At 54.7% G+C, this 26,529-nt stretch overlaps 1 protein-coding gene across 1 annotated transcript in view; it reads right to left on the bottom strand.

Moving 5' to 3' along the window:
• Positions 1–22,722: 22,722 nt before the first annotated feature.
• Positions 22,723–26,529, bottom strand: part of KLHL25 (kelch like family member 25) — a 34,343-nt gene continuing 30,536 nt past the window's right edge. The window contains exon 3 of the mRNA XM_059371613.1: positions 22,723–24,505. The gene's annotated coding sequence lies outside the window, so the exon portion shown is untranslated. The remainder of the gene's footprint in view (positions 24,506–26,529) is intronic.

The raw sequence follows: 26,529 nt of genomic DNA, 5'->3' as shown, positions 1-26,529 counted from the left end.
TAGTTACATGGGACAAAATAGACTTTTTGAAATAGACTTTAAAACAAAGACTATAAAAAGAGGCAAAGAATACTACCATATAATAATAAGGGGGACAATCCAACAAGAGGATACAACAATTGTAAATATTTATTTATACAACATGGGAGCACCCAAATGCATGAAACCATTATGAACAAACATAAGTGGAATAATTAACGGTATTATAATAGTAGGGACTTTAACACCCCATGTACATCAATGGACAGATCATCCAAACAAAATAAACAAGGAAACTGTGGCTTTGAATAACACACTGGACAGCAATGGATTTAACAGATGTATTCAGAACATTTCATACTAGTACATCCACAAACACATTCGAGTGCACAGGGAACATTATCCAGAATAGTTCACATATTAGGCTACAAAATAAAATTCAACAAATTCAAAGAGATCAAAGTCATAGCATACATCTTTTCTGACCACAATGCTATGAAACTGGAAACCAGCCACATACACACACACACACACAAAATCCGGAAAGACCACAAATACAAGGCAGTTAAATAACATGCTACCAAACATTGCATGGGTCAACCAAGAAATCAAAGAGAAGGAAGTCAAAACATACATGGAGACAAATAAAAATCAAAACAATGCTTCAAAACCTCTGGGATGCAGCAAAAGCAGTTCTGAGAGGGAAGTTTATAACAACACAAGCCGACCTCGAGAAGCAAGAAAAATCTCAAACAACCGAACCTTCCACCTAAAGGAGCAAGAAAAAGAACAAATAAAACCCTAAACCAGAAGAAAGGAAATAATAAAGATTCACAGAAATAAATAATAGAAACTTAAAAAACAAAAACAGTAGACTAGATCAATGTAACCAGGAGCTGGTTCTTTGAAAAGATCAACAAAAGTGATAAACCTCTGGTCAGAATCATTAAAGAGAGAGAGAGAGAGAGAGAGAAAGGACTCAAACAAAATTGCAAATTAAAGAAGTAACCAACACCACAGAAATAGAAACACCTTGAGAGAACATTATAAAAAGCTATATGCCAACAAATGGAACAACCTAGGAGAAAAAATGGATAAATTCCTAGAAACATAATCTCCCAAAACTGCATCAGGAAGAATTAGAAAATTTGAGCTGACCGATTACTGGCAATGAAGTTGAATCAGTAATCAAAAAACTTTCAACAGGGGAACCTTGCTGGCTCAGTCAGTTAAGCATCCCTCTCTTGATTTTGGCTCAGGGCATGGTCTCAGGGTTGTAGGATGGAGCGCCACATCAAGCTCCATACTCAGCGTGGACTCTGCTTGAAATGGTGTGTGTGTGTGTGTGTGTGTGTGTGTGTGTGTGTGTGTGTGTCTCCCTTTCCTCCCTCCCCTGCTCACACTCTCTCTTGCTCACTCTCAATAAATAAAATCTTCAAAACAAAACAAAACAAAAATCTCCCAACAAACTAAAGTCCAGGACCAGAGGTCTTCACAAGTGAATTTCACCAAACATTTAAAGAAAAGTTAATACCTATTCTTCTCAAACTATCCCAAAAAATAGAAGGAAAGTTTCCAAATCCATTCTGTGAGGCTAACACCACCCTGATACTAAAACCAGAGAAAGACATCACCAAAAAAAAAAAAAGAGAGAGAGAGAGAGAACTACAGGTCAATACCTCTGATGAAAATAGAGGCAAAAAATCCTCAACAAAATATTAGCAAAATATTTGCAAATATTTGCTAAAATATTAGCAAATCCAACAATACACTAAAAAAATCATTCACCATTCACCGTGATCAAGTGGGATTTATTCCCCAGATACAAGGATAGGTCAAACATTTGTAATGCAATCAACATCATGTCACATCAATCAGAGAAAGGATAAAAAAAATATGATCATTTCAATAGACACAGAAAAAGTATTCAACAAAGTACAATGTCCACATATAATAAAAGACTTTAGCAGGGGTGCCTGACTGGCTGAGCTTGTAGAGCATGTGACTTTTGATGACAAGATTGTATGCTCAAGCCTCAAGCTGGGTGTAGAGATTACTTAAAAATAAAATCTTAAAAAAGCCCTCAGCAAAGCAGGTCACTTTTATTCAGCATAGTCCTAGAAGTCCTAGCCACTGCAACAGACAACAACAAAGGAACAAAACACATCCAAATTGGTAAGAAAGAAGTAAGACTGTCACTATTTGCAGATGACTTGTTACTCTATATAGAAAACCCAAAAGACGCCACCAAAAATCTCCTGGAGCTGATAAATGAGTTTGGTAAAGCTGCAGAATACAAAATCAACATGCAGATATCTGTTGCATTTCTTTACGATAATAACAAAACTGCAAGAAGGCAAATTAAGAAAACAATCCCATTTACGATCGCACCAAAAAGAACGTAGTAATTACAAAACATTGATGAAGGGAAATGAAGAGGAAACAAATTGAAGATGACACAAATGGGAAGACATACCATGCTCATGGATTGGAAGAATATTGCTAAAATGTCCATACCACCCAAAGCGACATAGATTCGGTGCAATCCGTCACAATAGAAACAGCCATTTTCACAGAACCCAAACAACCCCACAATTTGTATGGAGCCACAAAAGACCCCCAATAGCCAAAGCAATCTTGAAAAAGAAAAATCTGGAGGTATCATGATTTCAAATTTCAAGTTATACTATAAGCTGTAGTAATCAAAACAGTAGGATACTGGTACAAAAATAGACACATAAAACAATGGAACAGAATGGAAAGCCCCCAAATAAGCCCAAGATTTTTTTTAATGTTTATTTTTAGCTTTCCAGCAGATTCTTTTTTTTTTTTTAAGATTTTATTTATTTATTTGACAGAGATCACAAGTAGGCAGAGAGGCAGGCAGAGAGAGAGAGGAGGAAACAGGCTCCCTGCTGAGCAGAGAACCCAATACGAGGCTCGATCCCAGGACCCTGGGCAGAAAGCCCATGATTTTATGATCAATTAATCTTTGGGGCACCTGGTTGGCTCAGTGGGTTAAGCCTCTGCCTTCAGCTCAGGTCATGATCCCAGGGTTCTGGGATCGAGCCCCGCATTGGGCTCTCTGCTCAGCGGGGAGCCTGCTTCCTCCTCTCTCTCTGCCTGCTTGTGATCTCTCTCTGTCAAATAAATAAATAAAATCTTTAAAAAAAAAAATCTTTGACAAAGGAGGCAAGAATATCCAATGGGAAAAAGACAGTTTCTTCAACAAATGGTGCTGGGAAAACTGGATAGCTCCAAGCAAAAGAATGAAATTGGACCCTTTTCTTACACCACACACAAAAACAAAACTCCAGGGAGCCCGCTTTCCCCCTCCCCTCTCTCTGCCTACTTGTGGTCTCTGTCTGTCAAATAAATAAAATAAAATCTTTTTTAAAAAGCCCAAAAACTCAAAATGAATTAAGGACCTGAGAGTAACCCTGAAACCATAAAAATCCTAGAAGAGAGCCCAGGCGGTAATTTCTCTGACATCAGGCATAGCATTTTTCGAGATATGTCTGCTGCGTTAAGGGAAGTAAAAAGCAAAAATAAACTATGGGGACTACATCAAAAAGAAAAGCTTCTGGGGCACCTGGGTGGCTCAGTGGGTTAAGCCTCTGCCTTCGGCTCAGGTCATGATCCTGGGGTCCTGGGATGGAGCCCCGCGTCCAGCTCTCTGCTCAGCAGGGAGCCTGCTTCCTCCTCTCTCTCTCTGCCTGCCTCTCTGCCTACTTGTGATCTCTGTCAAATAAATAATAAATAAAATCTTTAAAAAGAAAAAAAAAAAGAATAGCCACCGTAACAAGCACAAGAAATGGACAGGTGTTAGCGAGGATGTGGAGGAGGAGGAGCCCTCACGCACGGCTGGTGGGAATGCAAACTGGTGCGCCCACGGTGGGAAACAGTGTGCAGTTTCCTCAAAACGTTAAGAGTATCCTACAGTCCAGTACTCACACTACTGGGTTTTTACCGAAAGAATACAAAAGCACTGATTTGAAAGGATACACACACGCCTATGTTTGTAGCAGAATTATTTCTAGTGACCAAATTATGGAAGCAGCCCTCGGGTCTAGATGAATGGAGAAAGAAAATGTGGTATAGGGGTTCCTGGCTGGCTCAGTCAGTAGAACGTGCAATTCTTAAACTCAGAGTTGTGAGTTCAAGCCCCACATCAGGCTTAGCGCTTAAAGGAAAAAAATGTGTGTGTGCATAGATATACAATATTTACATATATATGTATAGATATATAAAATATATATTTAATATATATATATGTGTGTGTGTAGATATAAAACACAATGATGCTCTAAAACCTTTGGGATGCAACAAAAGTGGTTCTAAGAGGGAAATTTACAGCAAAACAGGCCTAACTCAAGAAGAAACATCTCACTCTAACCTTATATCTACAGGACCTAGAAAAACAGCAACAAATAAAACCCCAAACCCTCAACACACACACACACACACACACACACACACACACACACACACACGCACACACGGGAATACTACTCAGCCATAAAAAAGAGCAAACCCTTGCCATTTGTGAACACACGGCTGGAGCTGGAGAGTATTCTGCTAAGGGATGTAAGTCAATCAGAGAAAGACAAATACTGTATGATTTCACTCATATGTGGAATTTAAGAAATGAAACGAACAAAGGAAAGAGAGACAAACCACAAGACAGTCTTAACTACGGAGAACAGACGGTTCCCAAGGGGGACCTGGGTTGGGGGGTGGGGGAAGCAGGTGGCTCGATGCAGAAAGTGCTTACTTTGCTGCAAACCCAGTAACCCGTGGAGGCTGAATCACTGCCCTGTGCACCCAAAACTAATGGAATACTGTACATGAACTCTACTGGAATTAACATTTTTATAGCATTTATGGCAAAAATAATAAATAAAAAAGAAACACAACTAGCTCGGGAGGAAAACACCATTTGCACCCCGGTGCACGGGGATTTTCTGGGTCTGATGTCAGAACGGAGAGCCCCGGGGGAAGACCGCTGAAGCCACAGGCCGAGGCTGCCCACAGGAGGGGGACCTCCTCAGAGTTGGAGCTGCTGTCCCCATCAAGCCCCCAATGGCCGGCTGGATGCCAACGTCACTCCCGCGATGCCCGGCGCAAACGTGGGCACAGTGGCCACCCCACTCCTGACAGCCGCAAGGAGACGGTCCTGCTGGAAGGCCAGCGGGGGTGGGGGCTGTCCTTCTGCGGCAGGCAGGGCGCAGCCTGGCCAGAGCTGCTCGCCGTCATGGGCTGTCACTGTCACCCCGGCCCTCAGGCCCGGAACCCTCCCCCGGCGCCCCGCGGGCTGAGCACGGTTCCCCTGGCCCCCGCCTGGGGTCCCGGGTGGCTGGGTCTGAGCCAGCGACGGCTCTGCCTGGGAGGCCGGCGGAGTGAGCAGCTTGGAGCATTCCAGAAGAACAGTGGGGCACAAAGCGCTCAGGGCTCCAGGGATGCGGGGGCGGCCTGTCTCTCGCGGCTCTGAGGGATGCGCTGCGCCCAGGCGGCTCAGTGACAGCCCTGCCTGGCCTTGGCGCGGGGTGGGTTGGGGGGTGTCCCTGAGGTCCAGGGGGGCCGGCCGGCCACCTAGTGCCCCGGGAGGGGTCTGCGGCGCGGCTGTGCCCTGCAGGAAGCCTGGCACCTAACGCAGCAGCACAGACCTCATCGGACCAGAACCACAGGAAGAAAGTCCAGAAAGGAGTCAGGGGAAGGAGCCAGGCAGCGCCCTGGTCTCGTTCTCCCAGAGGCGGGGCTGAGCCAGCGGCAGAGCATCAGAAATGACACCGGGGGCTCCCCTCACTCTCCGGACCGTCCCTCACCCCGGCCCAGCCTTGGGGCCCCAATACCACCCCAGTGAGCAGCGCCCTGCCCGCCTCCCTCCCCCGCCTCCTGTTCTTGGGTTCTGAGATTTTTTCCTTCAAATTGTCCCCGTTTCTTCAGGGGCCTCAGACTACCCGGAGGGAGGACCCTGCCCTGCTACCCCTTTGGGGGCCTGACAGGTGTCGCAGGGGTGGGGGACACGCAAGTGTGTCTGGGCTTGGCTGCCTCCCAGGACCCCGCGCCTCCATTCACATGGAAATGGCCCGCAGGACACAGCTCTGAAGAATTTGGGCTGAATTCTGAAGTCTGGGCTCCCCCCCGCCCCCAGCCAGGCTCTTTGGACGCTTGCCTTCTTCCCACACAATGGTTGTGGCCCCTCAGGATGGGAGTCAAGGGGGAGGGACCCAGGAAGGCCTCTGAGGGAGAACCGACTGGGGCAGGGCTGGCTCTAAGGGGCTCCCCGAACAGGGTGCTCCGGTCACCCCCTTCCCTCCAAGGGTCCCTGCCCTTCCCACCCCGCCCCCAGCCGGGTGGGGGCTGCCGGGGCTGGTGGTTGACCGAACAAGCTCGCTCCTTCCCGGCCTGGCCGCAGTCCCTGCCAGAGCAGGACTCTGGGCATCTGAGCATCTGGAACGATGTTCTCTGCAGGAGCCGGCCCGGTGAGGCGCTCAGGAGTGGGCCAAGCCAGGGCCCCCCTCCGTCTGGAGGGGGCTGTGGACAGAGACTGGGGAGACCAACCTCCAACAGGTTACTTAAGGATCTCCCTTTCCCCTCCAGGCGGGACCGACGGTAGCCAACGTGCAGATTTGCCTAATGCACCCGTCTCTGCACCTGGGGCTGCTAACGCCCGGGACCGTGTCCCACCAGGAGGGCACCTGAGGGCTGACAAGCCTTCTCCCTCCGCCTGGCCCCAGCACCAGCACAGGGCTCCACTAGGACGACCGCGTTGTCTCCGGGCCTCTGCCTGGTTCACAATACCCTTGCTTGGCCTGGTTGAATTGTCTCCTCCTCCAGGAAGCCCTCCCTGACACCCAAGGAAAATCCAGCCCCTTTCCTGTGTGCTTACTCCTGGAAGCCACCCGCCTGCCCTCCCATGGGCTGGACCCTCCCCAGCTCTGCTGCTGCTCGCCTCCCCCACCCCCCAGCTTGACAGGCTAGAGTGTGAGACTGAGGCCTGTCCCTTGCTCCCAAGAATGAGCTGAAGGTCACCTTGTCCACACCCTCATTCCAAGGCTGGGGTGCTGGGGATAAGGACAGGCAGTGTGTCCTGGGGGCTAAACAGGTAGGGCCACCCGCTTTCTGCCAGCAGAGTGGAATATGGAAGGCGGCCCTGGGGGAAAGCTCTTCCCGCTGGGAGACCCCGGTTAGACTGTCCAGAGTTCTGCTCCTAGGTGGCCCCTCAACCTCCTCCCCTACAAAGCAACAGAGTCCCACCCCACCGGGCCTTGTAGCCAAAAGCAGGCCAGACCACTCCCCCTGCTCTGGGACCAGGGAGCCCAGGGGCCTCTCCCCGTCTCCCCTGGGAATGAGAGCCGCGACGGGAAGGCAGGCTGGGCAGCCGAGGCGCTGTGGTCTGGAAACAGAGGCAGGTTCCCACCCTGGTGTCCCACACCCCTGGGTCCGGGGCAACACGCGACCCTCTCTGAGCTAGTTTCCATCTGGAAAAAGGCCGTGATGGCACATACCCCTTTGTAAGAAAAATAATGGTCATTTCTTCCTGTTTGGCTGGACGGACTGAACGAGGAGGGCTTAGATCTTGAGAAAGGTGTGTAGGTCCAACCCTTACGGCTGGACCGGCCCAGGTGTGAGCGTTTGCTGCGATTTCAGGGCTCCCGCATGGTTTCCGGTCATGTGGATCAAAGAAAGCCGGTCACTCTTTTGTCTCCCTGGGAGGAGCTCCCCAGAGGGGGCCTGACAGAGGCACTCGCTGGCTGGAAACCCACAGATCTTCCTGATCCCACCGAACCTGACACCGCATGGGCTCCACCTGTGGATGGCTGCCCCATGGCTCAGGGAATTAGGCAAATGACCCAGCCGCTGGCCTCACACCACCTATGGACCCTCAGACTCAAGGTTTGCCCTTAGACCAGAGTTCAAACTACAGTCTTGGGGGAGGGGACACTTGGGTGGCTCAGCGAGTGGAGCACTGACTCTTGGTTTGGGCTCAGCTCACGAGCTCAGGGTTGCGGGATCAACACTCGCACCAGCTTCCTCATGAGGGGTGGGGGGGGGTGTCTGCGGTAAAAAGTCTCTCCCTCGGGGGCGCCCTCGTGGTTCCCTTGGTTAAATGTCTGCCTTGGGCTCTGGTCATGATCCCAGAGTCCTGGGATCCAGGCCCACACCAGGCTTCCCAGCAGGGAGTCTGAGTCTCCCTTTCCCTCTGCTTCTCCTGCTTGTGCACACTCTGCCAAATAAATAAAATTAAAAAAAAAAAAAAAAAAAAAAAGATTCTCTTCCTCTGCCCCTCCCCCTGCTTGCTCTCTCTAAAAATGAATAAATACATCTTTAAAAAAAACCCCAAACCCCCAAAGTGCAGTCTTTGGATCTCCCGCATTCGAATGATGGTGGCTGCTTGTTAAAATCCATCTCGCTGAGCCAAGCCCGGATTTAGCGAGGCAGAGTCTCAAACGCATGCTAAGTTCCAGACACCGCCATGCACCCCCATGGCAGAGCAGCCAGGAAGGAGGGAGGGAGGGAAGGCAGGCAGGAGAACCGAAAATCGAAGGAAGGTGGGAAGGAGGTTCCCAATTCCACCCCCTTGGAGCAGCGAGGTCCTCCCCACTCTGCGAGGCGGTGCGTCTCCTGCTGCAAATGACTCTCGAGGAACACGGGCTGTGCAGGAGCCTCGCAAACCGTGGCGGGAGCTGCGTGGCCTCCTCCTGCGGCGCTCTGCTTCCTTCCTCTGCGACACCCGAAGGATGCCACCTCCCAGGGCTGCGGGGACGAGAAGTGGCAGGCCAGCTCGGACTCCTGCTCCCTGGTCCTTACGGTGCGCACAACCCCCTCCCGCAAGGCCTGGCGACCTAAATAAGACTCACCTGTGGCTGAGCCCCCAGGCCTTCTGGGCCGGCGGTGCTGGAAGCTTCCGTGCTCACACGTGATTCCGGGGGCAGCTGAGGACGATCCCCAGGCTGCAACCGCAAAGCCGCTGAGCCCCGCAGGTGCGGCCCCTCCCCCGGGGTCTCCCACAGCCCCTGCTGCCCTTGGCCCTGAGCCGGAGCCCGAGCATCGCGGGGGCTGCACGAGCGAGCACAAGCGTGCCCCGGAAGGGAACAATCCAGGGGCTTCCAGAAGCGAGGAGCGGTGGTGGGCAGAGAGGGCAGCCCCCTCCCCCACCGGCCACTCCGGGTGTCCCGAGCTTCCGCTGCGGGCCCGACGCAGGTGCCAGCCTCTAGCTGACGTTCCCCCGGGGCTCCCCGCCATCGCGGTCCCGCCGCAGCATCCCCTGCCCTGGCCCGGCTACCTCCCCCTCTACTTCCCCCCCCCAGGCTGACGGGAGCCTCCAGACTCGGCTTTCCTAACCTGGAAAACCTGGTGTTTATTGTGTAATGTCACGATTACAGTAATGTTACGGTCAGTAATCACAGCAATTCATACTCCCTAAAGAATATAGGACGGTTTTTTTGTTTTTAAGAGAGGGAGAAAGAGAGATGGATGAGGGACAGCGGGGAGAGAATCTCAAGCCGACTCCCGGGTCAGCCGGGATCCCTGTGCGGGGCTCCATCCGTCAACCCTGGCATCCTGACCTGAGCCAGATCAAGTCGGATGGTTGCGCCGCCCAGCGGCCCTGGGGAAGTACTGAGATTTATTTTTTAAAATTTTTTAAAACACCTATAACCCCATCAGCGGGAATAAACCATCCCTCACGTTTCATTAAGATCTCCAGTGCTGGGGCGCCCGGAGCGGCTGCCTTCGGCTCAAGTCATGATCCCAGAGTCCTGGGATGGAGCCCCAGGTCAGGAATCCTGCTCAGCAGGGAGCCTGCTTCTCCCTCTGCCTGCTGCTCCTTCTGCTTGTGCTCTCTCGCTGTCAAATAAATAAATAAATCATTAAAAAAAAAAAAAAAAGACTCCCAGTGTTTTCTGTGTATGGGGGGGGGAAGGGGGGGGGGGTGGTTAGGGAAAATTAAAGTCATGTTCTATGTCGACCCTTATGTCCTACTTACCTCATTTCACATTTTGGTATGAACACGGGTATGGACATTGCTTAATACTCCACTTTACAGACATATGATTTTCGGATCTTAGGTATTTCCAACTTTTCCCTTTTATGAGGAACACAGGGTTTTACTGACATCCACCTCTTTTCCTATTTCAAAGTAATGCAAGTTTATGAGGGAAAAGTGTTCATCAACCGAATGTTTTCCTCGGCGTCTGCAAGCACCCTGAGGGGAAGCTGAGCCAGCACATTTCATAAGGCTTCCCAACAGGTGTCTCTGTTTTGCAACAAAAAGGCTTGGCAGGTTTTCCATGTGCCCACATGAAAGGAGCCCCTCAGCCACAGCATTTGTCACAAGCTGGGGAGCAGCGTGTGGTACGGGTGATTATCTGGGCGTCCTGAGAGCAGCTCCATGGGGCTTGCACCCAAAATACAGCAGCTGCTTTACTGGGGTGTTCCACTCGCGTTTATGGGGAATGGCAGCCCCCCTTCTCAGGGTAAACCTGCTTTTACAGGGGCTTTGACCCGGTCTGCCAGGCTGGCCATTCCCTCGGGAACACCGTTCTGAGCGTCTGAATCGCTTGCAGCCCTGTGTGCTTGTGTCCCAGAGAGCCGTGGCTCCTGCATCAACCTGAACCTGCTCTCCACCCCACAGCCTTCACCACCGGATGCCGCTCCCATGGGCTACTCTCCCCGCTGCTCTGGTTCGGGCTCCGAGGAGGCTGAGGAGACAAGTCCTCCCACGACACCCTCTGGCTCACCGCCTTCTCTGTGACTCAAGGTCTAAGAGGTGTTCTCTTGTCCCGGCACTTTCCCCTCAGGAGTGGCTTCTGAAGCTCGGGCTCATTGAAATGGCCGCTTGCTCCAGCATCCGGGCCTGACCCAGCGTTCCGGGACAGCTGTTACAGGTAACAAGAACCAAGGGGAATAATACTTTACCTTTTTCTTCTTAGTGTGCATTTCCTGGGGCATCCAGGGACACCCCCACCCCAAATTGGATTCATCTCCTGATTCCATTGGTAACTTTGCCTCCAGCCACTGGAGGCTGCACGGCGGCTGCGCCATCCCAGGGTGACCACACAGCCACCCAAGAATCCCTTCTTCCTTTCTTTGCCCCAGCTTCTGGGAGCTGGCACCCATCTAGCAAATCCCGCTTCTGGACACCCATGAAATAAGTGTCCCGAGACCAATTCCAAAAGGCCTCTGTGGGGGGGAGCGGGGTTCCCCACACCTACAGTCAAGCGATGCTCGCTTGACAGAGGGAGAGAGAGAGGGAGCTGAAGGTAGGGGCAGAGGGAGACAGTGTCCCCAGGCAGACTCCCCACTGAGCAAGAACCAACGGGGCTCCATCGCCCGACCCTGAGATCACGACCTGAGCTGAAACCAAGCCCGAGATACTTAACCAATGGCGCCACCCAGGCGGCCCCATGACAAAGCACCGAATCTTAAAATGGGCAAAGCATCTGAAGACATATCCCCAAAGAAAAGATATGAATGGCCCATACGCTTGTGAAAAAAAAAAAAAAAAAAAAAAGTTTGCATCTTTAACTGTCAGAGAAAGCAAATCAAACCTCCGAACATGAGAACCCACTTCATACTCTCTAGGGGGCTACGACTTGAGAAAGAAGATGAGAACACGTGTTGGCAAGGATATAGAGAAATTAGAACGCTCACACCAGGCTCAGGGGAATACAGTGGTGCAGCTGCTTTGGAAAACATCCCGACAGTTCCCCGACTGCGTAGACATCAGTACCGACAACAGGGATGAGCCTTGAAAACATTACGCGGAGTCAGGAAGCCAATCACAAGGAAGCACGCATTATTTATTCCAAGTATACGAACTGTCCAGAACAGGGACATGCACAGAGACAGAAGGCAGATTGGCCACCGGGGAGCATCTGGCTCCGGGGCCCCCAAACAGACCAGGTACGGCCACTCACCACTGACAGAATCCAAAGGCAGAGGGACGGGTGGCGGTGACATAGGAAAAGGAGTGTCTTTCAGGAGGTCAGGACTGGGGAGACGGCGGACCAGCATCTCAAAGACTGTCCCCCAAGTGCCGAAGATACTTCCAGGTTTGTATCAGGAGAATGTGGGACAAGGGCGGTGGGCACGCACAAGTAGGCAGTGAAGGTCACGTCGATCGCCGTCTTGGGGTCACTCACGCAGGGTCTTGCTGGTGTCAGGCCAGTCCCTACCGCTTGAGGAGGGGTTTCAGCCCCCATCACGGATGATTTGCCCAGGGGGCCTTTGGCCTGAGTTAAGGGGTAAGCTGGAAAGAACTTAATCAGACAGACCGATGGGGCGCCTGGGTGGCTCAGTGGGTTAAGCCTCTGCCTTCGGCTCAGGTCATGATCTCAGGGTCCTGGGACTGAGCCCCGCATCGGGCTCTCTGCTTGACAGGGAGCCTGCTTCCTCCTCTCTGCCTAGTTGTGATCTCTCTCTCTCTGTCAAATAAATAAATAAAAATCTTTAAAAAAAAAAAAAAAGAAAGAAAGAAAGTACAGATCAGGTTGGAGTGCTCTTTCCAGTGCCCAGGATGGGAGCACCTGTAGGGGATGGGGAATGACTGTTAATGGGATGGGGTTTCTTTGGGGGGAGGAAATGAGAAGATTCTAAAATAGGTTGTGGTCCCGGTTGCACCACGGTGAGCATACTAAAAACCACTGCGTCGTATGCTTCCCCGGATGAATGGCACAGGGCATGAGTTCTATCTCAGGAAACCTGTTACGTGTATTAACAAGGAGGCACGAAGCACCCTTCCCGGGCGAGGGGTCGATCGCTACAGTGACTGCGACCATTTCTTGTGTGGAAACATACCTCACAATGCTTAAAACGCTCTGGTCAATTAATCTTCGACAAAGCAGGAAAGAATATTCAATGGGCAAATGACAGTCTCTTCAATAAATGGTGTTGGGAAAACCAGACAGCCCCAGGCAAAAGAATGAAACTAGACCACTCTTTTACACCACATACACAAATAAACGCAAAGTGGATTAACCACCTCAATGTGAGACCTGAAACCATGAAAATCCTAGAAGAGCTCACAGGCAGTGATCTCTCTGACACTGGTTGTAGCAAATTCTTCCAGATCGGTCCCCTCCCGTGAGGAAATGGAAGCAAAAATAAACTCGTAGGACTGCATCGACATGAAAAGCTTCTGCGCAGCAAAGGGAACAGTCACCCAAACTAAAGGCAACCTCCAAAACGGGGGAAGTCATTCACCCGTGACAATCCAACTGCTACAACTCAATCCAAAAAAACAATCCAAGTTTTAAAATGGGCAGGAGACATGAATCAGCATTTCTCCAAAGAGGACACGCAGATGGCCAGCGGACACGCGAGAAGATGCTCAGCATCACTGTCATCAAGGAAATGCAAGTCAACACCAGAGTGAGGTATCACCTCCCACCTGTCAGAATGTCTAGAATCAAAAAGACTAAAAATAACAAGACCTGGCAAGGATGGGGAGAAAGGAAACTTCATACACTGTTTGGTGGGGGCATAAATCAGTTCAACCACCGTAGGAAACAGTATGAAGTCTCCTCAGAAAGTTAAAAATACAACTACCGTATGACCCAGTAATCTCACTCCTGGGTATTTACCCACAAAATACAAAGACGATAATTCAAAGGGATACCGGCCCCCTGGTGTTTACAGCAGCATTACATACCATAGCCAAATTTCGACAGCAGCCAAGTGTCTATCAACAGATATATGGATAGGGAAAATGTGTGTGTGCATGCGTGTGTGTATGTGTGTGTGTGTCTGTCTGAATATATATATATGCATGTGTATATGCCTTCCATTATATATGGCTGTAATGCACTGCATATATAATGGAATATTACTCAACCATAAAAAAGAATGAAATTCTGTTGTTTGCAACATCGATGGAGCTAGAGAGTATAATGCTAATCAAAATAAGCCAAAGAAAGTCGAGTACCATATTGTTTCACTCATATGGTAAATTTAAGAAACAAAAGAGATGTGCAAAGAGGAAAAAGAGGTGGGGGTTGGGGGGTGGGGTGTCTGGCTGGCTCAGTCAGGAGACCACGTGACTCTTGAGCTGGGAACTGTGAGCTTGAGCTCCACGTTAGGGATAGAGTCTATATAAAATAGATAAAATGAAATCAAATGAAAAATAAAATAACACAAAATAGACAAGCCAAGAAATAGACTCTTAACTAGAGAGAACAAGCTGATGGTTACCAGAGGGGAGGTGTGTGTGGGGGATGGGGGAAACAGGAGATGTGGGAATTAAGCAGTGCACTCAAAAGGTGGGGAAAAAAAGAAAAAAATATATAAAACTGTACATTCTAAATACGTGCAGTTTAGGGGTGCCTGGGTGGCTCAGCTGGTTGAGCGTCTGACTCTTGGCTTCAGCTGAGGTCACGATCTCGGGGTCACGGGATCAAGGCCCACATCGGGCTCTATGCTCAGCAGGGAGTCTGAGATTCTGTCTCTCCCTCTTCCCCTGCCCCTCTCCTCTCTGGCTCATAAATAAATAAATAAATCTTTTAAATAATAAAAATAAATGTGTATGGGCAGTTTATTAGACATCTAGTATATCTCCATATAGCTGTTTCTAAAAATCACCTACAGCAAGCGTCTGGAAAGGTGCACCGTTGACGTTATATGACCTTCTAATCTCCTTATGAACACACATGCTTTATTTTACAAAACGGGATGACCCTTCCTTTTCTCCACAGGGTGGTAGATCGTAAGCAACTTTCTAAGTCATTAAATAATGATGCTTCGTGGCCACACAGAATTTTATGTTTGGTAATGTAGTTAATGTGTTCCATTCAGGGATATCTAAGGTGATATCCAGACCACTGGGCCTTCAGGGTGCTGGGTCCCCCTTTCTACCACAAGTGGTATAGACTTCCAGGCCTGTCCCTCCCCAGCCTGACCTCCTTGGCAAGGAGCCTGGCACGGAGTCCGTGGGAATCAGCCTCTGGCCAGCTGCTCATTCCTGGCATTCCTGCCTCCTCTCACTGGCTCCGGCTGGCACCCGGCGGCGAGTAGGTCTTGGGCAGTGGTGTTCCCCCCGACCATGTGAGCATGGTCCTCACATAAGCCCAAAGCAACAGCCTAGTCCCAGCCCAGGGTCGGCCAGGACCCCAGTGTTGGTCATTAAACTTCTTGGTCATTTGTCTCCTAAAATAATTTTACATGCTCAGCTCTTCTCTTTTTAAATAAGCTCTACACCCACACGGGGCTCGAACTCATGACCCCGAGATCAAGAATTTCATACAGCACTGACTGAGCCAGCCACATGCCTCCCCTGACCCCCCGCCAAGAACGATTTTGAACACTCACCGACCTCTTGCATTTTTTTTTTTTAAGATTTTACTTATTTATTTAACAGACAGAGATCACAAGTAGGCAGAGAGGCAGGCAGAGAGAGAGGCAGGGAAGCAGGCTCCCGAGCAGAGAGCCCAATGTGGGGCTCGATCCCAGGACCCTGAGATCACGACCTGAGCCAAAGGCAGAGGCTTAACCCACTGAGCCACCCAGGCGCCCCTTGCATTTTTTTACAGTATGTACTTTTAAGTCATCTCTGCACCCAACGAACTCACAACCCTGAGATCAAAAGTCGTGAGCCCCTCCGATGGGGGCGACCAGGTGCCCCCAACCTCTTGCAGTTTTAAACTGATCTCTAAAACGGTATCACAAACTTAATAGGTACGAAGTATAGGACTTGGGACATACAATTTACGGGCCGTACATAGACTTCAGGATGAGGATTTAAGTTGTTCAATGTACAGAAAATGTCTACTGGAACCCAGTCAACCAAGCCAGCCCTTGTTGGCAAACCCACCAATCCAGAATTCATTTCCATCAGGAAAACAAAAACAAAAACAAACGATTTTGTTTTTTAAATTTAAATAAAATTGTCAAGCCAGGGACAACTCCTGTTTTTGAATTATGAGTCAAGCTATGAGGCGGACAGAGAGGTAGGCAGGGAGGTACGTAGGATGGATGGACGGATGGACAGGCGGACACACAGACGCGGGGCCCTGCTGGGCGTGTCCGTGGGATTCCGCTTCGGTGACCTTATGCTTTGCTCTCGACCTCTCCCTCCGTGCCACCTGTTATAGCACATCCCTTTGGCCGCCTGGAAGTTTCCACGCTGTTGGCGGTGTGACAGAATGGGTCTCAGGACGGGACCGGGGTCTCTCTCGGGCCGTGCAGGGGCGAGCCATGACGGAGGGTGGGAAAGGAAGACCAGCAAGGTGGCGTCCCGGGGAGAGAGCAGATGCACGGGAGCCCGGTGACGTCCCAGCCCGGGGCCACTGCACGGCCTCCCCCGGGGCTGCAGCCAGTGCAGCGGACACTCGCTCCCAGGGAAGATTTGCGTCCTTCCTCCATCCCCGCCAGGCCGCAGGGACAAAAACCCCTCCTCGGTGGCCCGCCCTGACCTCGGCTCAGACAGGCCCGGGGAGCGCTGCTCACGCCAGGGCCAGGGACGGCCTCGCTCTCCTGGGGGAAGACCTACCCTGACCCCCACCGCCAGCCCCTCGATGTTTGGTGTGCCCCGTGCCAAGCGGGGTCAGACCAGAACACACCTCTTCCAGCCACAGACCCAGCCCGGGACCTGGGCGGGGGGGGGGGGGGGGCCCATCCCTGCCAGCAGCTCAGGAATCACTCTTCCTGGAGGCAGTCAGTTGTCCAGGGAGGTAAGTCTGAAAATCAGGAAGCCCAAGCAAGTCTCTCCAGACTGCACTTTCCGATCGGAGGCCAAGGTCCTGTGACGCGCTAACGATTTTTTGCAGGGGGCTCGTGAACTGGACCTCTGGGGGGAAGGAGGAGGAAGCGAGGGGCGCGGAGAGAAATCCAGCCTCAGCTGGAACGGGCCGTGCGCCCTGTGTTTCCCGGCAGCCGGGGCTAGAAGGGAAATGTGTCTTTCTAATGGGGTTTCCGGTGACCCTCCAGGAACTCTGATGTGCTTTGTCTTTCCTAGCTGATTTTTCTTCTAACAGGCACGCGTGACTCCGCTGCAACCGTATGAGCAGAGGAAATGACCATTGTGCAAGGAAGCCGAGCTACCTCTTTATCTACCGGATTCAGTTTAAACCTTACAATAGCCAATATGATCTGCCCCCACCCCCCTTTCATTGCAGATGAGGAATTGAACTACAGAAGTGGCCCTAGAGGGAGCCCCCCACCCCTGCCAGGGTTCAAGGAGGGCTAGAATCCGGGCCCCAGCTGGCCTGACCCCCCGTGCATCGGCACCACCCTGCCCTAGGCAGCCGGCAGCTCAGCTCGTGGGGACACGACATGCTGTCCGATGCCCACCCCAGCCCGACGTGCCCCTGAGCATGGCTCAGGCCCCCTGGCAGGGAGGGAGCCTGGCCCTGGTGCTGGCCCGTAGGGAGCCACAGTGCAGGCCACACCGCCGCCCAGCATGGTGAGCAGAGCTGGAGCCCCGAGCAGGTCCCCACGACAGGGGCCTCATAGCCCAATTCAGCAGCTCGGGTTTGGGGGTGTCGTCTCACTGATCATGTTAAAATCTCATTTCTTGGGTGCCTGGGGCGCTCAATCGGTTGAGTGCCTGACTCTTAGTTTTGGCTCAGGTCACGATCTTGGGGTTGTGGGATTAAGCCCCTCATCAGGCTCCGCGCTGAGGACAGTTTGCTGGTCCCTCTTCCTCTGCTCCTCCCCCTGCTTGCTCTCTCTCAAACTAAAACAAGGAGAGGAAAAAAAAAAAAAAACCCAAAACAAACAAAAAACCCCTTATTTCTCTCCCTGAGAAGCAGGTAGATAGAGAGCAGGGAGACGGGCCTAGTGTCCCTTGTGTGTGACAAGGCCGGGCAGGAGCTCAGAGATGTGACATGGAGCACCAGGGTCCACTCTACAAAGCGGAAGTTCTCCCGCAGTGGAAAGGAGCTCGGGCAGGGCAGGAAATCTCAGCGTGTGTTTTGTTCTCAGAGCTGCCAGCTGCCTGGGGCTCTGCTGTCACCGCAGGGGACGGAGCAGCACAGTGCCTCCCGCTCCCCTGTCCTGGCCCAGGGGGCTCGGGAGGCCGCTGCCGGTCTTCACAGGGCAGCAGAGAGGGCAGATGAGAGCACGTGGGACCTTGGCACCTACTGGGGGGAATGAAAGCCGCCAGCACGGAGCCCGGTGCTTGGCACGAAGTTGGTGCTCCAGAAATTAGAGGAAGTAATTGCCTAGGAACACAGTCCAGTCCGAACCAATTTGACCCAGTGAACCAGTTACAGAGTCTCCTCCTGCAGGGGACCGCCACCCCGGGAGTGCCTACAGACAGCCTTTGTGATGAGCCCCATAAGGGGATGACCAGCCTTCCCGACAGATGGGAGACCCGAAAGGTCTGGCGTTTGCCTGTGACACGGTGCTGGTAGGGAGTGGGCCCCGCCTGGGGGGAAGCTGGCCCCTGCTCCCTCCCCTGGGGCACACCTCCAGCTCAGCACCCTGCCTGACCCCAACACTAGTCCCCTGGGCTCCGGGCGCCAGCAGAGGGGACACGTGTGGAGCAAGCCCTCCGTCCTGGTCAGCATGACATTCTCCTGCCTCCCAGGAACCACTCGGTCCCGGGCAAACCGGGATGCCTGGTCCCCAGACTCTCTGAACCGACCCCCAGGGATCCCCGGGAGCATGTGCGCCTGGCTCCTCCCTTGGCACAGAGGCTCTCCGTCTGGCCCAGGCAGTTCATCACCATTGTGCTCTGCTCAGCTTCCCTCTGAAGGCCACCCTGGCCTCTGTGGGCCTGAGTCGCAGGCCTACACGGGAAACAACACATGTGCTCCAGCAGAGAGGGCACAGATGCCGGGCTGGGCCCAGGGGCCAAGGATGCTGCCTGACGACTGGGTGCTCGGGGCTTCCCAAGGGCCCCTGACCTCAAAAACCACTTTGGCGTGTAAGGCGGCTCAAAGCATTGCCCCAAGAAGGAAAACAGCACGAACTAGGACGTTCTCGGATGGCGGGGAAGGCAGGGCTGCGCGTGGGCCTGCGACTTCGGCCTGGGGCAGCTAGCCAGAGCTGCGGTCTCGACACCAGGAAGGCTGGCCCGGAGCCACCAAGGAGGACTACACAGCGATGATGTTTGCCAGGCGTTTCCTGAGAGCCAGGCCTGCTCAGCACCTCGCGTGTCAGACACTCGTGAGTCCTTAACTTGTTGGGTTCTCCTAGGGACCTGCTGCCACGGCCACACTCACTGTGTGTCCCCTTTACACACGTGCCCGATGAAGCTCCGTGCTGAAGTCCGGAGACCCAAGGGACCTGGCGCCAGACGGACGGGCGGCTGGAGGGGTGAGCAGCGACCTGGGTGGGCACTAGCCTTGTCTCCTCTGCCTACAGATTCTACACCCATTTCTCACAAAGGCAGCCGGAAGTCCCGGCTTGGGCGGGCACCTGGCAGCCAGGTGTGTGACTATAGAAGGATGAGGCAGAACGATGCCCCCCCTGCTCTGTACCTGTCGGGGTGTGGGGGGGGCAGGACTCACAGCCCTAGTGTCCCCGTTGTCTGGATCCAAGAACTGGGATCCTGGCCTCTGGGGACGTGCATCACAAATGTGGCCCTGGCGTTCAGGGCTCTGCCAGGCTCCAGCAGCTCTTCTCTGCCCCAGGGCCCTTGGCTGGCCTCCTGTCATCGGGGAGGAGGAGGTCGGAGATGATCCCCAGGAGCAGCTCTGCGGGGCTCTGCGGGGCCTCTGCTGGGGAAGACTCCGTGGGTGTGTGTGGCTCTCAGAGGCTTGGCCAGAGTGGCTGGCATCGGGCACCTGAACCTGTGTGTGGCTGGTGTCCTGGAGTCGTGTGACCCAGGCTGGGGGGCTGGACGGCAACCCTCCTGCCAGGGAGTCTGGACCACGAGCTTCCCCAGGGGAGCGCGCGTTCCCGTGTGCACGTCCGCTCTCACACTTCCCGTCTAAGGACACGGGCCAGGTTGGGTGAGGGGCCCGGCCTGCTGTGCTATGACCTCATCTTCACTGATTACATCTGCAAAAGGCCCATTTCCCAAAAGGCCACATTCTGAGGCGCAGGGGATTGGTCAGGATTCCAACATAAGAGGTGGGGACACAGTTCCCGTATAACCCATCAAATATTTTAGAAACCAAATTTATAACGTCAGGTCCATGCTTCTCTTTTACTACTGTGATCCGGTGGCCAGTCTGAGAATGACTGTAATTTGGACACGATCATGAGTTCATGATATTCCAAGATATTGACGACTGTAACGTGAGAAGAACATCCAGTCGGTCATGGAGGCTGATCATACCCGTGAGGTGGCCGGCTCTGTTCCCAGTTGAAGAAAATGCTGCTGGTTAGAGGTTCGTGAAAATAAGGGTGGGATTCTTTCCCACTGAAGGGCACAGGCCCCTGAAATTGATCCCAAATCCCAGGGGATTCTGGGATTCGGGATCCCAAGCCCAGACCCAGGCCTAAGGTGCAACAAAGCAGGTGAGAATCCAGGACAGCCGTGCGTCCCTGCTGGAAACGGACCCCAACCACACCTGCCTCCGGACGGGGCCCGATGCTGGCAGGGGCCTCGAGCCCAGGGCCAGGAGGTCAGGTGGGGCCCGTTCTGGCACCGCAGCCGGAGGGGCAGGGAAGCTGGGGGAGGCTGGCCACCTCTAAGTTGAGAAGAATGTCCCCCCTTCCCACGGGGGAGAGGCTGGTGCAACGACCGTGGCTGGAATGATGCAGTGCATTTCTTACCGCACAGAATACCCACCTACAGATGACCCAGAAGAACCAAAGGCTCTTTCTGTGCCCCTCATTAAAGACGATTGTTCGCTGCTTACAAGGCTCCTTCTCTCCCCATCAGAATTTATATAGCCTTGGATGCTGAGCAGGGATGGTGGCCACAGGCCATTGGGGTCGGTGATCTGGGCTGGACCCCTCACTGGCTCCTGTACCCGGGAAGGGCCTTTGGACACAGGCAGACCTGACTAAGGAGCAATGAGGAGGGACGACCGGACCCCCTTACTGGCCTTGGGAAATGTAGCCTCCTAGGTAGTCTCATGGGGTGCTGATGGTTCTACGTGGCCCGACCACGGGGAGCTATAACCCACGAGAGCTCTGTGGGCCAGCTTGGGACAAGGTTCCCAGGATTTCTCACCGCTGCTGGGGCTCCCTTCCCAAAGCCCCATCCCAGACACCGTCTGGCAGCGGGGCGGGTCCAAGGAACGTGGAATTGGGTGTGCTGGCCAGTGACTGGGTGCACACCCCACCCCGGCACCGGGATGGCGGCGGCCCTTCTCCGGGTGCGTGGTGTGGCGTTTAGCGCTCCCCAGAACCTGACCTCACTTCATTAACCCTGCCGCCCCCAAATCAGACGCACACAGGGGAGCGCTGAACCGGCCCCTGACTCCTTCTGGCCGCTGTGGCCTCCTGCCTCCCACTACCAGTGTGAGCCCTTGCGCAGGGCGAGGGAGGCTTTAACCTCTAGGTCCGTTTCCTCACCAGCAGGAAGAGGACGAGAAGGCCCAGCTCCTGGGGCCACAGTGCAGACCACAGGGGCAAGCAGGCAAAGCGCTGGTGAGCAGCAGCGCGCCCCCGCCCCCCACCGCCGCCACGACGCAGGCACACACAGGGCCAGGTTCTTGAAGAGGCCGGAGGCTCTCTGCGAGCACCACATGACGAGCTCCAAAGGAGGAGGAGCAAGCCAGAGCAGAAAGGCTCCTTTCAACCCCAGGACAGACGGGCAGGGGCAGAGGCTGCTCCCTGCCCTTTGGTACCCACCTCCCCTCTAGTCAGTGACTGGAGTTGTGGCTGGCACGTCCAGCCTCACATGGAAGCGCGCACAACTTACGTGTGCAAGTTTGGGGGCACACCCTTTAAGAAGTTTGCTGGTCCTGTCCCCTCCCCTTCCCAGCGGCTGGAATGCAGAGGAGATGGCAGGAACAGGGTGGCCACGCTGGGCCAGGAGATGAAGCCTTGCACGGAAGCGGCCAGGATAAGATAGGAGGCTGGACCCCGATCCCACGGAGCGACTCCGCCTGGGCTCGCTCACAGTCACACCGAGGCTGCATACTGAGAAACATTCCTCTGCTTACCTCCTGCGCCGTTGTCTACTGCAGCCTAACAGGAGGCCGCGCCCACTTCTGGTGGCCAGCGTCCAGGCCTGTGAGGAGGGTGTGCTTGTGGTCATTCCCAGGACCCGGGCAGGGGCGGGCGGCATGAGGGGCTGTCCCTGGGGGTTTGTGGAGGGACGGGGAGGTCGTCTGCTAGGAGCTTCTCAGTGCAGCACACTTTATCACACGTACAAGATTGACTCACACGTTCAAGGCCAGTTTGGATTCTGGGGGCCTGCGCACTGCGGAGGTTCAAAGCGCACGGGGGTGGGGGCCATGCTGGGCTGCCCCCTCTGAGGGGTGCCCAGAGCTCACAATTCCAAACTGGGAGTGACAGTGGCTGTGGAGGGCGTGGAGGGAAAGCAGGGGACACGAGCGTCAGAGGCCCCTGGGGGCGACTGCGCCGCCTCCCCCTGCTCACACGAAGTGCAGGTGAGGCTCCCGCATAGACAAGCCCATTTCACTTCGAGTCCCCCGCACGGGCTTTTTCAGGAAAGCAATCTGGATTCTACGAGAGTCAAGGGCCAATTCGAAGGCTTCACAGCTGGGACAGTCTGAGGAAAGGAAGCCGTCTCCTCTGGGCGCCAGGGGTCCTTGGAAAAGCAGCCTCCCCGCCCCCCAACTCTTCGGCGGGGCAGATGCCAGGGGCAGACTTCCAGCCCTGACTGGTAGGGTGAAAGCCAAGTGTGCCGGTGCCTTCTGTCGCAACACAGGTCCCAGCCCCCAGGGAAGCACAGGTTTTCTCAGCTCTTTTATTAAGTTAGAAACAGAAGGAACACAACTCTTGGGGGAAGCACCACCACGAGGTTCGCGGTGCTGCGTGACAAGTGTGCTTGTCCCACCTCAGCCTTCCAGAAGCCGGGCTGCCAGGCGACAGCCTCCTGACCCCCAGCCACCCCCGGGTCTGGCATCCTGCGCTTCTCGCGGCTGAGGCTGTGCACTGGACCCGCGGAGGCCAGTCTCTGGGCCGGCAGCGTCTGTGGCCCCAGGCAGACCTGGAGATGTACTCTCTGCTTCCAGCTTGTCCCAAGCAGCAGGCAACAGGCCGTGGCCGGTGCTCACGGGCGCGTGAACCCAGCACCGAGAACCCTCCCCAAGGGACGCCCACAGGGCCAGCGGCAGCGCGGAGTTCCCGCGAGGCAGCAGGGCAGGGTTCCAGACGGCGGCTGGTTTCTGATGCGGCCCCATCCACGGCGCAGCTCGCTCGGGCGCCCCAGTCCCGACCCAGCCGAGCAGCACCGAGCAAACGGCAGGCGGCCAGGGAGGCCCCAGTTTGGCGCAGGCCCCATTCCGCCCCCCAACAGTGATGCCCAGGGGTGGCAAGGCTGGGCTGCAAACCCTAATACTAGGTGTGAGCTGCCCCTCCGGAACCCCAGATACTGGGGATGCACGGATGAGGGACCCACTGACTTGAGACGTGGAGAAAATGACTGAAGACCTCGCAGTTCTCCCAGGGAACATTCTTGCTTTGGGGGCCCAGTGAGCAAATGGCCCAGTTGGAAGGCCCAGATGCCAGAGGACAGCTGGTGCTGGCTGGGGGCCCAGGGTCCCAGGCCCTGCTGCTATCCTCCAGGCCTGGAGGGATCTAGAGTGGGTGCCCTGGAGTAACCCTGGGGATGCCACCTCCTATTTGCAACCAGGCTCAGGGGCCCAGCCACATTCTGAGGGCCAGCGCGGTCCTGTCAGGAGATGGGGGCCACTGCCAGTTCTCGGGGTGGGCTCTGAGGACAGGCGGGCTCTGAGGAGACGGGCAGCCCCCAAGTCCGGTGACAGGGCTCGAGTGTCTCCGCACCAGGGCAAGGATGGCCTGACTTGGGGGAGGGGCCTCAAAGAGCTTCCTCTTTAACCCTGGGGTCTTGGTGTCGTTTGCTAATGAAGTCTCGTGGGCACCACCGAGGTCACCCGATGGGTTTCTGCCCATGACACATGTGTCCTTAATTTCCTCCTGGGCAACCTGTATTCTCAGTCCAGGGGGACCCCGTCTTCCCGAGGTGCGGGACACCCTCTGCTGGGTGACGTTACAATGACAACAGGGAGGTGGCGAGGCCACGGCTGTGCTGTGGGAGCTGTGTGAAGGCCTCCCAGTACCGCCCAGCCCAACACACCCGGGGCTCCCCGTCCCCAGCCTCCCGCGCCCCTGAACAGGACGTGCTGAGACCGGCGACCTCAACACATGCTTGCACACATGGCTTGTCCCCATGGCCGAGGGAGTCCTGGGGTCGGTCGATTTGCCTGCGGAAGGTCCTTTCCCCTACAAACCACTGCAAAGTGGAAAAGGCCTCGGGCAGACACATAGGGCACTCGAGACGGCTTCTCTCCTCCTGTCTGAAGCTCAGGACCGCCCCCAAGACTGCTGCTCCCAGAGCTGGTGGGACCGGCTTCCGGCCACCTCAAGTGCTGCTCCGGGGCCGGGCTGAGCTTCCCACGGTGACGGACGGGGTGAGGGCCACTCTGGGACATTGAGGGCTGCAGCCGCAGGGGTGGGGAGAGACACGCAGAGTCTGCAGAGGAGACAGAGGGAGGGAGAGAGCATGAGTCATGTGCACACGGCTCTGTCCTAACCTGGAACAAAGCGAGAACGGGGAGGCCCCATGTAAGGGGCTGGAAGTGAGGCCCCGGGAGAAGGCCGGGGCGTGAGAACGCAGCTCTTCCATTTACCAGCAGTGCAGCCCTGGGCAGTTCAGCCGTCTCCCTGGGCCCTGGTTACCTCACCTGGAACGTGGCAACCACCCCCGTCCCTTCAGCCCCTCAACTCCATGCCCTGAGCCCCCACAACCCAGAGGCACCACGCTCGGCACCGGGGAGACAAGGAGGGCAGACAGACACCAGCGACCGGATCCCGATCGTCACTGTACGCCGGTCGCAGGAACCGCAGACAGCAATCCCACGCCGACAGAGGTGCCATATGTGAAAAACAAAAAAGTAGAACCGGGACTTTTTATTTTGGTGGAGGGTGTGGGTGGGTGGTAATATTTAACCTGAGACCTGAATGAGGGACAGCAGTTTGCTAGAGGGGGTAACAGCAGTACACGCAGGGGGAATGGCACATGCAAAGGCCCGGGGGTGGGAAGCTGATGTGTCTCAAAATCGACAATGAGGCCAGTGAGGTGGAAACAGGACAGGTGCGGACAAGGCCAGAGAGCAGAGAGGCAGGTGCAGATGCCAGCCAGCATGCTGGTCTCCACAGGTATTTACTGTGCCCTGACACGGGTGCTGGGGGCCAACGGTGGTGGAGGAGGGAGCACAGGCCTGTGGTCACTGAGCTCACACTCCAGCCTGGCTTCTCCCTCAATGCAGCGTCTACTCTCTCTAAGCCTCCTGTTGTCCTCTGGAAGAAGAGGGATGGATCGGAGCCTCCTGGAGAGGACAGAGCGGTCAACCGCACGAGAGAGGTTTCGTGGAGGATGTCCTTGACACGTCTGTGATAGCCCACCTGGGCCAGCGTGGTCCATTGAAAGCCTGACCCACCGCGACAGCTCAGCACAGCGTGTGGAGATGTGGCTGTGGATGTGTGTCCAGGTCAGGCAGTGACACCCGAGGTTGGAGCTGAAGGAGCAAATGGCCAGGTGGGCGCAGAGGGGGCCTGGCTGGGTGGGGAGGAGGATGCGCTCAGGACAGCACAGCAGGGACTGCCCACTTGTCCTCCACAGGGAGCCGAACCCCAGGGGTGGGGGCAGCTTTGTAAGAAGAGGTTCTCTGGAGAGCTCCCAGAGATTTCCAGGCACCTGCTCGTCCGCACACCCATTCAGCGCCGACGGCACACTTACTCTGGCCAGGACTGAAAGTGCCATGGGATCAGGGGTGGCCCTAACCAAGGAGACATGTGTGTGCCAGGGGACAAGGAGGATGTCCTTCCAGCATGCTGAACTGCCCGGAGGAGTCTCCTGGGGGCTCCGGAGAGGCCCAGAGAAGCAGGCCCTGGGCACAGGCAGGTGGAGCGCTCCAGGAAACCTGTGCGTTCGCCAAAAGGCCAAGAGGCAAGACCATCTCTGCAGGACAATTAATGATGCTGCTCTTGGTGTGGCAGCTTCGGTGAGACTGAGCCTCCGCACTTGTGTCCGCTGTATAAGATCTCCGCACATATGGGGCTTGGAGCTACCTGCAGATCTGCACGTACTCAGGGAACATTTAAAAATTCACGCCAGCACTGGAACCTGAGAAACTTTCTTCCTCCGGGTGGGGTATGTCCCTTGCTCCATCACTGCCAAGGCTTCGGAAGGTTGGCTTGAACACGGCAGGTAATCCCCAGATGCCAGGCAGGGCGCCACTTTTTCCTCGGGGTGGGGGCTGGTGAAGGCCCCTCACAAGTGAGAAGCTCGGTCACAGGGCCTCTAACATCCCGAGACGCTTCAAGGTGGCCAACCCACACCTCTGGGGCCCGTCTCTGCTCCACATCCTCATGCCGCACTAGGCAGACAAGGGATTCCCCCCGAAGCAAGGCCCCACTGCTTTCCCACGCCAAATCTCAAAGCCCCCCATGGCAGGGGTGAGGGGCCGTGGGACCCTGAACTGGGACCCTGAGTGG

The sequence above is a fragment of the Mustela nigripes genome, chromosome 13 (assembly GCF_022355385.1).
Source record: "Mustela nigripes isolate SB6536 chromosome 13, MUSNIG.SB6536, whole genome shotgun sequence".
NCBI classification, from domain to species: domain Eukaryota; kingdom Metazoa; phylum Chordata; class Mammalia; order Carnivora; family Mustelidae; genus Mustela; species Mustela nigripes.
Note: the sequence above shows the minus strand (reverse complement) of the source record. Positions and strands in the feature narration are given on the sequence as shown.